The sequence below is a fragment of the Musca autumnalis genome, unplaced genomic scaffold, assembly GCF_047663935.1.
Source record: "Musca autumnalis isolate F117 unplaced genomic scaffold, ASM4766393v1 scaffold_5, whole genome shotgun sequence".
Taxonomy (NCBI): domain Eukaryota; kingdom Metazoa; phylum Arthropoda; class Insecta; order Diptera; family Muscidae; genus Musca; species Musca autumnalis.
Window position 1 is genome coordinate 133,480,039 of NW_027412088.1, and position 17,212 is coordinate 133,497,250.

Here is a 17,212-nt window from a genome sequence, read left to right on the forward strand (position 1 = left end):
TGGGGAGCTGCCTTTAACATCCGTTGAAGGTAGTGAGCTAACATGTACCACGCGTTCATCCATAAGAACGTTAAAAACTTCGGTTTGGCGTTAGTCTGATAACCCATACCTGCAAAAAGCAACATACTATGGAAAAGCAAAGAAAAAGAAAAAAAATAATAAAATGATTAATGCCAATATTGAAAAGGAAATTATTTTTGGCCCAACAGTCGGGAAATTCAGTCTCCACATCTGACAATGGAATAGGGCTAATAGACTTTGCAGCGACATTCATAACGTCACTGGCTGTCTCCAAACCAAAAACAAGAAATCGAATTGATCACGTTGTGATAAATGGAAAAAATGTATCGAGCGTGTTCGACGCACGATCGTTCCAAGGAGTCAACATCAACTATAGGTAGTGACTAGGAGCAGTGAAGGTGCGTTCCTGATTAAACGTAGCAAGTAAAGTACGAACAGACACAACACAGAAAATGGACATCGGTAAGCTGCAATCAAAACAGATATCCGTACCATATTCCAATCAACTGACACAACTGACTAATCAAAACGATCCTCGGCCCAATAAGATATCAGCACACTGGCAAAGTATTGTCACTCCTTGTAAACAGTTGCAGAAACAATACTTTGATACCAGAGGCATCCACCAAGGATCCCATGGTATGACCAGGAGTGTCGAGCTGCTACAGAGGAGAAACATTCGGCATATAGGGCTACTCCACGACGCGTAGCGGCGGAGAGAGGTATCGGAAGAAAAGTAGAGAGGAGACACGTCTTGTCCGTAGGAAAAAAAAGAGAAATGGAAAAGCGGGAGTGTGAAAAAGTCGAGATGTACAGTAGCCAGAATGAATTCCGAAAATTCTACCAATGACTGAAACATCAAACTGATAGCTTTGGTACAGGCACATCCTCCTGTAGAGACCAGCTAGGTAATTTGGTAACTAATACAGATACGGAACCGGCTGAAGAATAATAAGACAGCAGAGACATCGGCTACCAACCAAGCTGTTCAAAACCGGAGGCGATACGCTGATAAGGTGTATGTATCATCTAGTTAGGACCATCTGGTAGGAAGAACGTATACCCGATGATTGGAACCTGAGCATTCCGTGTCCCGTCCACAAGAAAGGATATAAAACTGTTGGCTCTAACCATAGGGGCATACGACTGTTCGCTTTTGTTTCTAAGATTATGTCAGTGATATTATGCGAACGACTAAAGGCTATGGCCAACGAAATAATTTGGCCATACCAATGCGACTTTTGGACCTAACAAATCCACCATTGAACAGATATTTGCCCTGCGTCAAATCCTGGCGAAGACCCAAGAGATTCAGATCGACACCTACCACCTTTTTCCAATACCAACTCAATAATTCAGTCCTTAGCGACCTTTCAGATATTGTATGCATTTAAAAAACTCCTTATATCAACATCAACATATACCCCAATAAAAAATTCGGAATTCCAGCAGTATCCATTTATGCAACATCAAAACGGTACCAAATTTAGTACTTATAATAGTCAAAAATTACATCGCTATATCCAAAACTATATTCCAACCGCAATACTCATTTACAGCTTTATCTGAACAATTTAAACCAAATATTGTGGCTTTCAGTAATTTTCGTTCACTTATGGTACGTATATCTCCAAACACATCCATAACTCAACCCCACACACCAACAGCGACTATAGTACCAAATTATAGAATTCGAATTTCCCAAACCACCTCCATATCTCAATCCTACACTTCAACAGTAATCTGAATTCCAAATTTCTGGTTTCCAGCTCTTTCTATTCACTCAAATCCAAATTGTACCCAATTTAGAACTATTTAGTACTTTCCATACACATAAGTCCGATTTTTCCAAAGCTGTCTCGATCGCTCAATCGCAAACTTTAACAGCCTGTTTATGTATTTTGAAACGAAAATGTGTGCGCATTACTTTAGTTTTGGAAATATTATTTCTTTTGCTTCAAAACAAAAAACAAACTTGAAAAAAAAAACTTGAGTTTGGTAGTGTTTCTTACGTATTCATTTTCTTATCGACATACGTAAACAGGCTGTAACAGTAATATTAATTATAAATAACTGGATCCCACCTCTATCAGTTCATCCAAAACCAAATTGTACCAAATTTAGTACCATTTAGTACTTTTCGTATGCAAAAAGTAGGAATTTCCAAAACTACCTCAATCCTATACTTCAACAGCTGATGGCCATTGTAGCCAATGCTATGTCTTATTAACATTGTATTTACTACAAGTTAATACAATAATAAATAAACAAATATTTCCAAATTTCAGAATTCAATCTCTATCCGTTCAATCAAATCCAAATAGTACCTTATTAAGTGCCTTTTAAGTACGAATTTCCAAACATACCATATCATAATCCTACACTCCAACAGTAATCCTAATTCCAAATTTTCAGCTCTATCCCTTCACCCAAAACCAAATTGTACCAAATTTAGTACCATTTAGTACACATAAGTACGAAGTTCAGAAAACTATCTCAATCCTACACTCCATCAGTAATCGTAATTCTAAATTTCAGAATCCCAGCTCTATCCGTTAACCCAAACCCAAATTAGTACCATTTAGTAATTTTCGTACACAATAAGTACGAATTTGCAAAACTACCTCAATCCTATACTCCAACAGTAATCTCATTTCCTAATTTAAGAATTCCATCACTATCCGTTCAATCAAATAGTACCAAATAGTACCAAATTCAGTACCGTTTAGCACTTTTCCTATACATAAGTACGAATTTCCAAAACTACTTCAATCTATACTCCAACAGTAATCATTATTACAAATTCTAGGTTTCCAGCTCTGTTCGTTCACCCAAATCCAAATTGCACCAAATTTAGTACCTTTAAATAGTTTTCGAACACATAGGTACATATTTCCAAAGCTGTCTCCATATCTCAATCCTACACTTAACCAGTAATCCCAATTCCACATTTCAGGTTTGCAGCTTTATCCGTTTACCTAACTCCTTTCTAACTCTCCATCAGTGACCCTCATTCCAAATTTCAGAATTCTAGCTCTTCCTGTTTGCCTAATACAAAGGGTACCATATTTGGTACCTTTTAGTACTATTCGTACCCTTCTACTTCCAAAAACCTAGCCTTATCCCAGCCCTACATACCAACAGCAACCCACAGCCAAAATTTCAACTTTCTAGCTTCAGCGGTTTCGCCTGGGCGATGATATACATGTCACTCACTCACTCAGTCATCATATACATACATATATGTATATATAGATATGCGTAGCCTCGGTTAATAATGATGGCTTCTACTAACCTCGTTTTCCTACAATTATTCAGAAATGCATTATTTGATATTGGCTTCATATTGGGAATACTAAATTTTTTCTAACAATTTCCAAACCAATAATAAATTAGACATATTACATTTTGTAGTTGGATTCTGTTGCGGTTACTTCCCTTCCTTTGTCTACCCTCCTTTCCTTCTCGTGACACATAAGTTTGATTTTTGCATTTCCTCTAAATAGTTTAAAGACTCTCGAGCTTACAATGAATCAAAAAGACATTCGATATTAGCATTTCAAGGGGAGGACCTATTTGGGATATTTCTCCTTTATTGTATTTTTCTAACACAGTAATTGGTGAACGGACAATCCCTAGCAACATTGAATGATTCCATGGAAACAGTTGTTAAAAATAAAATATTATCAATTTGTGTTCTTTGCGGCACCTTTCCCCACCACTTCTCAATTACAACACCGTATATCGCAATGATTAACTACATCCCTTTTTAAACATGTTGTTTTTAAATTTGAAAACAACAAATATGAGATTAAGCTCGACTTACATACAAATAGTAAGTAAAACACACATCTCAACAAAACTGCCAAAGTGAATCTAAAAGCAGTAAGGAAAGGATTAAAGTCGGACGGGGCCGACTATATAATACCCCACACCACTGTGAATATGTAAAATATATATGGGAGCTAAATCCAAATAAGAACAGATTTTGATATAATTTTTCACATTTATTTGTAGACCAAATTCCGTCTCCTAGTCCAAATTTCATCAAAATTGGACATACATATATAGCTTGTTTCGTGCATCAAATACCTCAAATCGGTCGAAAATATATATGGGAGCTATATCCAAATCTGAACCGATTTCGATATGATTTGCCACAGTTATTTCTAGACTAACCACCGTCACACATTCCAAATTTCATTGAAACCGGACATATATAGCGAGTTTCGTGCATCAAATACCTCAAACCTGACTAAAATATATATGAGAGCTATATCCAAATCTGAACCGATTTCGATATAATTTGGCACACTTATTTCTAGGCCAAATCCCGGCAAGCATTCCAAATTTATTGAAATCGTACTTATATAGTGCGTTTCGTGCATCAAATACCTAAAATTGGCCGAGAATATATATAGGAGCTATAGCCAAATTTGAACCGATTTCTATATAATTTGGCACACTTATTTCTAGACTAAATACCGTCGCACATTCCAAATTTAATTGAAATCGGACATATATAGCGTGTTTCGTGCACCAAATTCCTTAAATCGGGCGAAAATATATATGTGGGCTATATCCAAATCTGAACCGATTTCTATATAACTTGGCACAGTTATTTCTAGACTAAATTCCGTCGCACATTCCAAATTTCATTGAAATCGGACATATATATAGCATGTTCCGTGCACCAAATGCCTTAAATCGGGCGAAAATATATATGTGGGCTATATCCAAATCTGAACCGATTTTTACCAAAATAATTAGCGTTTGTCCTTTGGCCAAAAAAAACTATCTTCCCCAATTTTCATGCGAATCGGACAATAAATGCGACCTGTACTTTGTTCACAAAAATACATGGACAGACGGACAGACAGATGGACATGCGTAAATCGACTCGGAAAGTGATTCTATGTATATCCCTAAAAGGAACTATGGGTCTATCTCGTTTCCTTTTGCATGTTACAAACTAATGCACAAAGACATAATACCCCTTACCACAAAGTGGTGTAGGGTATAAATAGACACAGAGCACCGTGGACGATTGGTTGTTGTTATTTTTCCGCAACTATCAAAATAGTTATGTGCATTCTCTGCAATGTGGAGACACATGCCAGTGGTTTACATATGCGGCTACGAGAGTTTTTAGGTGTTTCGGTTGAATTCGCATTTAAACGAATTCATCAGTCACACTTATTCTTGAGCTCGAGTCGTCATAAAATTGGGGAAGGGTTCTTTGTTTCAATACAAAAGAGAACTGATGAGTCCAAGTGGCGTTGGACAAAACTAGTCTTCTCTGCCATCCCCAAAAGTAATCAATTTTTAAACTTGTTGTTTTTAAATTTGAAAACAACAAATTAAGCTCGACTTACTTACATACAAATAGTAAGTAAAACACACATCTCAACAAAACTGCCAAAGTGGATCTACATATATGTATATATCGATAAGAGTACTTGATATCTATGTGCAGATGCTTAAATTTATTTTTATTTTCGCGGAAAATCAAAAAAATAATGAGAAATCTTGGAATAAATTTTATTTATTTTAGCTCAGGGTACATACAAATCTTTAAAAAATAAATTAAAAATACGTACAGAATCTAGGCAACGCGTAGAAAAATATGAGATTATAAAGATTGGGTTTATAACTTGCATATTACAACAACAACAAAAGACGAAAACTTATTGTTGGAATATTTTTTCAAAAACATTTTTTTGGTTTAATACGAAAAATTGGGGAAACATTTTTGGGAGTTATACTACTATTTCGGTAAATTTCCATACAAAACCTAAAGTAATTTGCTAAAATTTCTGCAAGGAAAATTGTTTGTCATCATGAAAGTATATTTGTTTCTGTGAAAATCAATAGAATAAAGAAGTAGAGATTTATATTGAAATTACAACCAAAGAAAAAACACAAAAGTTAAAAAGCGTGTCATTCGCGAATTGTTTAAAATCACCTGAGACGCATGCGCTTTTCGGATACAGCGAGCGCATCTTTATAAATTTGTATAAATGTATCCATGTATCAATCAGCGGCCAAAGTGTGCCGTCAGTTGCATCTTACCATTCAAAAAACCTTTAAATGGTTTAAAATTTCGCGATGTGCATATGCTTGTAAACCGCATCCGATTTCAGTGACCGACTTTTAAAAATACGTCAATATAAAAAATTTTAAACAGATTCGTCAAGAATCGCGGATGCGCCACCATATTTTATTTTGGGTTGTATGCGAATATTAATCCCGAATCTCTATGATTTATGACCTTTTTGCAACTATTATAATAAAGAAATAAGGATTCCATTTATGTATAATTTTTCAAAGAAAATCGGGATTCAATGCGCGGAATTGTCAAAATATATTTTTGCAGATTTTCCTATATTCAAGGTATCTATATCCGCCGTTTTATTGGAGGGATTCGATCGCGAAAGTACTCATTAGATCCGACGTGAAAAAAAATAAAATCACGCGGAGTTCAAAGGTACCTGTGTTACAGTTGCAATTTTTAGAGCCAAAAAATAGTTTTTTAAGAGACTTTACGCACCAAATTTTCGACTTTGGACTTCTATTACTAGGAGGCTGTACAAACGACGTGGAGTCACGAGTTCTACAATCCTACATATAGTTTGGGTGCGCCCTCTAATTATAAGAAAAATTCAAGAAAAAAACTCCAAAATCAAAACTTAAAAAAAAAACTCCGAAATCAAAACTTCAAAATGTCAGCATCGGGTTTAGGGGGATGCAGTGTATATTTCGAAAAATCATACATTAGAACCATGTTGCCCAAGGGGTACTCTTTAAACAAAAAAAAACTTGTTTACTTCAACACATTTTTACGCATATTTTGTGTTACCACCAACACAACTTCCATGTAAATTATTTTTTATGGTCCATATTTTAAGATCGTGGCTAAAACGCTTGAATCAACAGTAATATATTCATATTGTATAAAATATATTTACTGTTCGCGATTAATTAAATGGTAAACCTCAACTTCAACGATTGTAAAACTTCTTTGAATATTACCATATACCCATGTTAGCATAAATGCTGTGGACATGGCACAATTGCCCAGGTAGTGGTATCGTAAAATTTTGAATATGTTATGTCAAAATGTTCTTTATGTTGTTGAGAAAATTACAAGAAAAATAATTTTTTATAAAGGGATGTGACTTTTCATATTCGAACAGCTGGTGTGAAACCACTACCTTGATAATTGTGCTTCATTGTAAATCTTTTCTTCTTCCATTGATTTGCGTTGCTTTTGAAATACCCCTATTAGTAGCGGAGATATTAGGTCTGCAACCATCATTTCAAACTTTTTGGCACAAACCAACTTATAATACCCTCCCCACATAGTGGTGAAGGGTATAATAAGACCATAAAAAGTAACTCGCACAACCAATTCAATAACAGATTACAAATTCTCTGCAGACATTCAAAACATTTATTCTAATAGAGTTTACCCCTATTAGATAAAGTTCACTATGATCCCAAAATGTAAAATTAAAACATGACCTTAAAATGGGCGGTACCGTTATATGACGACTACATCAAAACGTGGACTACAGTGGAGAGCAAAAATTAATACATATTCACTAATTTAACTTAAATTCCGTTCCGTTTAACCAAAACGCGAGAAAAATATTTAAAACGGACCTTGGCGATTTTAACCTTTAATATGGCATTTGAGGGGTATTATTTGTCTACAATTTATGTTCTTTATGGATAGAGCTATATGTTTACCTTTGAGAGTAAATCAAAATTCTTAACGATTGGGAAGATATGAGCCAGACTAATCGTTTTGGCCCGAAAAACGCCGAGACACGTATCTTCTCCTTTTTGGTCTTCTATCACGCTGCAGTGTGATCATATTGTTAATTTGTTCATATTACACAGTGTAAACATTAACAAAATACGTTAAATTAGTGAACATGTACTCATTTTTCCTCGCCACTGTATGTTTTTATACATATATATTTACTATCCCGCCCGGTCCGCGTTGCTGGCCCTTGAAACAGCTTTATGTTACCTTTTCTTATGTCATCAATTATATTTTTCTTACATCTAATTAGCGATTCGGGATCTGCACGTGACTATACATAAAAAATCTTCAAAAATGTTGGTGTTGATATCAGGGTTTCGGAGTCGGAGCCGGAGTCGGAGTCTACGAGTCGGAGTCGATCAATTTTGCTGGAGTCGAAGTCGGAGTCTGAGTCGAAAACGCTAACTCGACTCCGACTACGGGCAAATTTTTTCCTATATTTATTTATTTCATTCTTATATGATAAATATATGAGGAAAAAATTTTGTTGGCCCGTTTATTTATATTCACGGTGCGCTTTAACTAAATTTAAATGAAAGGTGCATACACCTGGGAAGTTTTTGCGGTTTCTGAAACTACAATGTTCATAGAATTTTCACTGCTACAACACTTTCTTTAATCCCATTTCGATAGGGCTTGCGGTTTCCAAGCAAAATCGTGAAAAGCTAAAAAAGCCGCCATTTATTTGAAAATCCCTCCGTCGATTTTTTTTTTTTTTTTTGATTTTTCTCATCTATGAACATTGTAGTTTCAGAAACCGCAAAAACTTCCCAGGTGTAAGCACCTTTCATTTAAATTTATTTAGGGCGCACCGTGTATTATAAGCAAACAGTTAGAGGATGAGACAGAGGATATTTGCTACCATTTGACCTTCACCATAATTAATTTCTATGGCGATTTGGCCATTTCAGTATGTCTGTTGAAATGAATACAGAGTTTTACGGAATATCTTTAAAATTCGGTACAGAATTCTTATCCAACCTAATTGTTTTAGTTTTACATACTGTTTCTTATATAGGTCAATATTTTTATAGCCCTTTCAAGCTGGCAATATTCGAAGCTTAAAGATTTTAACACGTTAAAAAGGTGCCAGTAGAACTTAACTTCAGTTTTTCTTAGTTATCATTTCAATAGGATAAGTTCAGGAATTATATGCAAGGCAACATATAGGAAAAATTTGAAAACTTGTACATAATTTATCCATTTCAAGTGGTATTGAAAATTACCCTAGGAGTTGACTCCCGAGTCTGGAGTCGTGAAAGAAGCCGACTCCAGAGTCGGAGTCGAACTAAAACTGGCTCGACTACGAAACCCTGGTTGATATGCAATTTTAAAGCTGTAGTTATCGATATGTTGCCCTCTAATCTAAACACTTGCTTTCAATAAGATCAAAGCTTCGTTATGCATAAAATCTTGTATTTCCATTGATTTGTAACATATATAAGAAAGTGGTCGGGACATATGGTTAAAATATGTACCCAGAGTCGGGGAAACGAACACGTTCGTAAGTTTTATATATACACTACTACCTCGATTTGCGTTGATGATTGGTTCCGACGCAAATCGAAATAATCTCTTCACAAAATTCAAAGCCACAAATATTAGTTTTTAATAACGCAAATCGATTCAGTAGAGCAAATCGAAAAAATTTATTATTTTTCGCTTAACGAAAATCGAGGCAACGCAAATCGAGGTATTAGAGTATAGGGCATTTTTTAAAAAATAGGGAAAAGGAAATAACCTGCTCCTCCGAAATTCAACAAAATATGTAGCCTATTTCCACCACAAATAAGTGCCTAGGGTGGGAGACACAACCACCATTGCAAATTCGTTTTCAAACTGATACGTTCGCAAGATTTACAAAAGTAGGGACTAGTGGAGTACCTCGGCCACTCCAAAATTCAACCAAATACATAACCTATTTTCTCGCGTGGTCGAGTCTTTAGGCCCAAGTAAGTACTATGGTCGGAGATTCAAATTAATTTTCTCACTGACACTTTAGTCAGATTTGCTAAAATATCGTTTTTAAAAAATTGGGCCTAGGGGAGGTTCCCCGCCCCCTCAGAAATTCATCAAAATTTATAGCCTTTTTCCACCACGGGACCTCCCTGTATATTCTCTGAAATGTTCAGGAAAATCGGTTTAGTAGTTTTAGACACAAGATAAGACGTTTTTGCTATCATTCTTCAGTGAATGGCTTTTGAATTTAACATAATGTAATTTTACGATATGGTAAAACAACATTTTTTCTTTTATACGTTTTGTACGTATTTAACCGAATTTAACGATCAAATTGACATAGACTTCTTCTGGAATAGATCCTTTAATTCATAAATTTCGTTTTTGATACTATAACATCTTTAACATGAGATGTTCCTTCTAGATTGCGATTTTAAATTCCCTGCAACCTGCATTGTTTCTCTTAAGGGTAATGTTTCTATACATTGTTTTATAAACATTTTTTGTTGCAAGCATTTTGTCTAGTCTTATTTTTTCTATGTCTTTGAAACAAACTTACTTATGCCCGTAATTTCTAGCCCTAGGTAACCGGGTAGGTAGCTACCTATTAGTTATCTTTAACTACGCGTTTGGTAATTTCTACGTGTCATTTACCGAGGCGTGTAAATTTTGAAAACATGTGGTAACATTGGTGATTTTCATTCATTATTTCTTAAAAACATTGCCGCAATTACAATTTTTAACACATTGACAACGATCAACCAGGCAAAATCCTTGGTGTAAGTAACACGGCCGTTTTAGACCCGGTAACGTTACCCATGGATTGAAATTATGATTATTTTTATTTACACGGGGGATATATATGAACTCATAGATAACTACGCGTAGAAATTACGGGCATCACTTACTTACTTAGCTGGCCCATTACAGAACATTTGTTCCATACACCGAACTAAGAAAAGATCTCCAATCCTCTCTGTTTTCGCTTCGCGTTTTGGAATACCGCGCCTTTTCATTTCTTCATCCACTTGTATGCTCCATCGAAGCTTACGCCTCCGATTCTGCGTGCACCGCCATGTGGCCTTTTTAGCGGGTTCATCATCACTCATTCTTATGATATGGCCTAGCCAACGCAATCGTTGCATCTCGATACGTTTAACTGTATTCATGTCTTTGTATAGCTGATATAGCTCGTGGTTCATACGACGTCGATATTCACCGTCAACGCAAATCGGCCCGTAGATCTTTCGAAGAATTTTCCTCTCAAACACACCAAACACTGCCTTATCTGATTGCGCAAGTACCCATGCTTCGGAGCCATACATTAGCACGGGCAGTATCAGCGTTTTGTATAGTGTTATTTTTGTTTTGTTTGAGATGTGGCTTTGTTTTTCAATTGCTTACTTAAACCATAGTAGCATCTGTTGGCCAATACAATTCTTCTTCTTATTTCACAACTGATGTTGTTTGTTGTGTTTATGGCAGTGCCGAGGTAGACGAAGTCTTTAACTACCTCAAAATTGTAGGTATCAACTTCCACAGTTGGTCCGAGCTCTATAGACGCTTTGCGCGTCGACACCATCAATTTGGTCTTTTCGCCGTTTACCGCCAGACCCACTTTCGCAAATTCTCCTTCGACCTTCCTTAAGGTATCAGTTACTTCCTTTACTGATCGTCCTATGATGTCTATGTCATCAGCATAAAGAAGTAACGTGTAACTATTGGTTTAGATCGTGCCATTTCTTTTGACATTTGCATCTCGAATTACCTTTTCCAGCAAAATTTTGAATAGGTCACACGAAAGGCTGTCTCCTTGTCTGAAACCTCTTTTGGTACTGAACTCTTCGGAGAGGTTCTTTCCTATTTTAACTGATGACCTAGTGTTAAAGCAACGCGTAGCTACTGATTGTAAAGTAGCTCTATATGCCGCATTTTTCTCTTCGGTAGCAGCATGACACTCCTGGTCATACCATGAATTCCTTTGTGGAGATCTCTGGAATCCAAGTATGGATTTTGCGGCTGTTTGCATGGATTGGGCAATATTTTGTCATTAAGCAATTAGGCTAGTTGAGTGGAATATGCTGTGGCTATCTGTTGTGTTTGCAGCCTATCGATGTCCAACTTCCGCGTTGTGTCTGTTCGAGCTTTATTTGCAACGTTTAGACGGGTACGTTTCTTTGCTGCAACAAGGTAGCGGTCCGAATCAATGTTTGCGCCTCGGAACGATCGTGATGCCCTTATGAATATCGAGATGGTTAAATCTGATACTGCTAACTACCATGTCTATCAGCCTCATACCATTGTCAGATGTTTCCCTGTGGAGACTGAATTTCCCGACTGTTGGGCCAAAGATATTCTCCTTTCCAAATTTTGGCATTAAAATCGCCTAGAATGATTTTAATGTCATGGGCAGGGCAACGGTCATATGTTTCTTCTAAGCGCTCGTAAAATATATTTTGGTCTGTTCGTCCTTTTCTTCAGTGGGACCATGAGCGCAAATAAAGCTGATGTTGAAGAATTTAGGTTTTATTCGAATTGCAGCAAGTCTTTCATTCACCGGGGTGAAGCTGGAGACCAGGTGTTTTAGTCTCCGACTAACTACGAATCCGCAACCAAACACATGCTTTACGTCATGGCAGCTATAATACAGTGCGTCACCTTTAGGTGTTGTTGAGACGCCACTACCAATAACGGGTGTTAAAGGCAGTTCCCCAGGTGACACCACGGGGAGGTCAGTGTCCACTTAAGATGAAAGAGGGACCAAGATAAATCCTGGGCTTTGGCATGTTAAAACCGGTCAGGACCGTTCCTTGGTATCTTCAATCCCCTACGTCACCCCTTTGAAACAATCATGGCTGCTTAAAAAATAACAATAAACAAAACCAATGTCACAGTTTTTTATTTCATTGGTTTACATTTTGTATTATTCATACTTATTTTATTTATTTTGCTTTGACAATGCTCACTGTTTTCTTTTTTCTTTTGCATTAATTGTCAAATAAATGTCAAATCAGCAGTTTTTACACCACGAAATTTGTCGAGCAGAAAGTAGTAAAAGAGAAAGCCATTTTGGCATGCTCTCTCTTAAATTTTGCTTCAAGTTTTACTATTTTTTGGGGTTAAGGAACGCTTTCTGAGTTAAAAATGGTAAAAGTGGTAAAACTTTAAGAAACTTTAAAGTGAAGAACTAAAATTTAGCTATAATGTACTAAAATTTAGTAACTAAATTTGCTACAAAATAATTACAACGCCTTCAGCGCCCTCTACTGAAACAAAACAGCAATTACAAAGATATACAATATTACAAGATGGGACATTTCCATTGCTACTATACATCGGCAGATGGTGCTAGTGGTCTAACATAATGTGAAGTTACGATGTTGTTACATGAATTCTGTTATATTTAACATAGTTCACATTGGTGTACGCGTTTGTTTCTGTTAATTGTCTGTTATACATAAACGCCCTCTATGCTTGAATGTGAAAATTTAAAAAAATTTGCATGATGTCCAATCTTTACCATTGTATGTCTTTGTTCCAATGTTGTCACATGGAATTATGTTATATTTAACATAGTTCACATTGGTGTTATGTTATATTTAACATAGTTCACATTGGTGTTTCTGTTGTATTCTGTTAATTGTCTGTTATACATAAACGCCTTCTATGCTTGAATATTCAAATTTAACTCAATTGTGCATGATGTCCAATCTTTACCATTGTACGTCTTTGGCAATTAGATGTTCTGTACAACTTTATACAAAGACGTACAATGGTAAAGATTGGACATCATGCACAATAGAGTTAAATTTGAATATTCAAGCATAGAAGGCGTTTATGTATAACAGACAATTAACAGAATACATCAGAAACACCAATGTGAACTATGTTAAATATAACATAACACCAATGTGAACTATGTTAAATATAACATAATTCCATGTCACAATAGCTTCGTTCCCGTACTTTTTAATGGTAAAACTCGTAAAAGAGAGAACTGCAAAAAATTTGTTCTCACACAAAAGTTTTTTGAAATAGTTCGGGAACGGAAAAATGGAAAATGCGTCAAAAAGACTGGAACAAATGTCAAAGTCGGCGTATCAGCCAATCAGACGCCGGCAGCCATGTTACTATTTTTTTACTCGCCCAAATTTGTCGTGTAAAAAGTTTTAAAGAGAGCGTCATTCAGCGCCATTTTTGTTTAAAGAGAAGTGAAAATTTTACAACTTTTTTGTGTACGGGAACGCTTTTTCGAGTAAAATGTGTAAAAGTCGTAAACTTTTTAGTTCTGGAACACAGCTAATATTGTAATATCACATTATGTTAGACCACCAGCGCCATCTGCCGATGTATAGTAGCAATGTAAATGTCTCCTCTTATAATGTTATATGTATTTGCTTTATATTTAAAGGTTTGTATCATTGCTAAGCCGTAAATTCGTTGTCATTTCCTGTGATTTTTTGTTATTGTGAATAGCCTCATTTCCTGATGTGTGCACGTGTGACATCTAACGGCAACTGCAGTAATTATGGCTAACGTTGCCAACCAAATCAGAATTTATTGGTTGGGAAGTTGACTGAAACATAAAACTGTTATATTTCCAGTAGTCGAAAAAATATAAAGATCAAAGACATACAATGGTAAAGATTGGACATCATGCAATTTTTTTTAAATTTTCACATTCAAGCATAGAGGGCGTTTATGTATAACAGACAATTAACAGAAACAAACGCGTACACCAATGTGAACTATGTTAAATATAACATAATTCATGTCACAATATTGTAGCATCACATTATGTTAAACCACCAGCGCCATCTGCCGATGTATAGTAACAATGGAAATGTCCCATCTTGTAATATTGTATATCTTTGTAAAGATACTTAATTTCCAATAGATGGCAATAATATCTTGCACACGATACTAGTCGGGCAATCTCGTTCATTGAGCGGATCGATCTTTTTCATTCCGTTCACCAAAAAGATCCGGGTCTTTCTCATCGTTCGTTGGCGTTCGTTTTCTTTTAAAAGTCGTTCATGGTTCCTCTTTTCTACATTGATTGTTTTGTATGTGTCAGTTTGTGATGCTTGCGTTAACACAGAGTGTGTGAGTTTGTTTGTGTGCATATAAATGGAGTTGGTTTTCTGAACGTGGTGGTGCTTTTGAATATGAACGAAAGAAGCTAAAAGAACGATATGATTTACTGAACGATATGAGCTACTGAACGATATGACCTATTGAACGATATCAGCTAACTGAACCATTGATTGTGTTGTGTGTGCAAATTTGTTATGCTTGCGCTAACGCAGCTTGTGTAAGTAGATTTTGTGTGTAAAACTAATTGTGGTGGTTCTGCTGCTAATTTTGTAAGCAGTAATGTCTTGGCCATCAGGGATCTAAATGAACGACATAAACGAATGTGGTAGATACGGATCCGTTCGTTCTTTTCACGAAATCGTTCTTTGGAACTCTAATAGAGGGTACAATGTCTTATGCGGGAGCTTACAAGTGAGGCTGCTAGAAGGAGACAGTTAGCAACAAACTCCTCATTCTCTGGCACGGACATCGTGGAGATGTCAATGAATGGAGTATTTAACAATGATGATTTTCTCGAATAATTATAAGATGTTATATTTAAATTTTATACCAATTTCATATGCATTATACCACTTCAATATTATTAGCGTATTATTCGGCAACGTTCGAAGGTTCATATCAATTTCGATTGTATCGTGGTCAGTAATGATTTTTCCACAAATAAACCACTATTAATATAATCTGATATTACAGCAATTTTCAATTCAAACATTTATACATATAACGGGCGACCGTATCTGTTGGTGTTGGAGGATATATGCATTTGATAAGGTAGAATCGGTCTCATTAAAACAACGGATTTTAAATCTCAACTATGTTTGGATGAAACCCGACCCAGCAAAATGTTCGATGCCAAAGATGCCATTCAATCATGGGTGCAAGTGGTCTGGCATGTCATCTTTTTAGCATCTTCATCGATGAATTTTATATGAGCGTGGACCCCAAAAGATGCTATTCATTTTTGGATCCAAAGCATGTCATTTACACCAATGCTTTGACATGTCATTTTCACCAATGCTTTGGCATGTCATTTCCGCCAATGCTTTGGCGTGTCATTTTCACCAACCCTTCGCAATGACATTATCATTACGACGAGAGTTATAACAACGTTGGTTTTAATTTCGAGTCTACGAATTGTAAATAATTAATCTTATATATTTAGAAAAATGTGTATAAATAAAAACACAAAATTCATCTCTATTGGATCGATGGAATGGGTTCAAATGCCGATGAAAAGATCGAATCTTTCACGACTTCCTTTTCATAGGTTCAAATGCTGATGAAAAGATCCGATCTTTCAGGACTTCCTTTGCATTGGTTCAAATGCTAATGAAAAGATCGGATCTTTCACAACTTCGTTTGAACCAATACAAAAGATGCCATGAAATCACGTCATCGCATGGAACCCCTTCCTTCAAATTTTGCTGGGGATTTAATGGTTGGTCCATATTTCTTTCAAACATAGCTCACGTTTGAAATATGTCTCTATTTAAGGGCTGTTTAGTGGTAGTTTTGAACATTTTTCCCGCGGTACTCATTGTGGGCTTGTTTACAGCTATATGTTTTGGTGTGCAAGTCCAGCTTCCTGACAAAATGGTACAACAGGTGAATGAATCCCAGGTTAAGAAACTGAAATAGCTGAAATAACATTGGTCCAACCTTTAGTACATCGTAATGTTTCTCTAACACCTGAATCAAGTTCGAACATGGACTATATCGTTCAATTTCTTCAGGTAACAATGATGGCTTTAATGAGTTTAATATCATGGATAACATTTGTCATTCGCTCTCAGACAATTTTGGTCCGGGTCCTATGAAAAGTATGTATGTATATATTCTTGATCGGCATACAATTCTAAAGTCTAAAGAGCAGTACACATTGTCAGTTTTGAATGTCGATATTTCGCAGTTATCGATAACTGTCCAACGGTCCAGCAACCATAAAACATTTTGTGGTTGCATGATGAATGACAAAAATGAACGGCCACACTAGCAAGCACCAACAAAGCTGTCATTCAAAACTGGCAATGTGTACTCAGCTTAATTTACATATGCACATTAAATGATTTCGTTTTACGAAATCCTAGAATCAAATGAAGTGTATTTACATCTGTTTGTTGCGTCATTTGCTTACGCACACAATCGCACATACACACTTATACAATAACACAAACACACTCACACAATACATTTATTCAGAGAAATAGGAATTTCACAACACAAATGTGTATCAAATAACTTAAATTAATTCTAAAAACAAAAAAACATATTTTTTGCAAGTTTTTAAAACATTTATTTTCACTT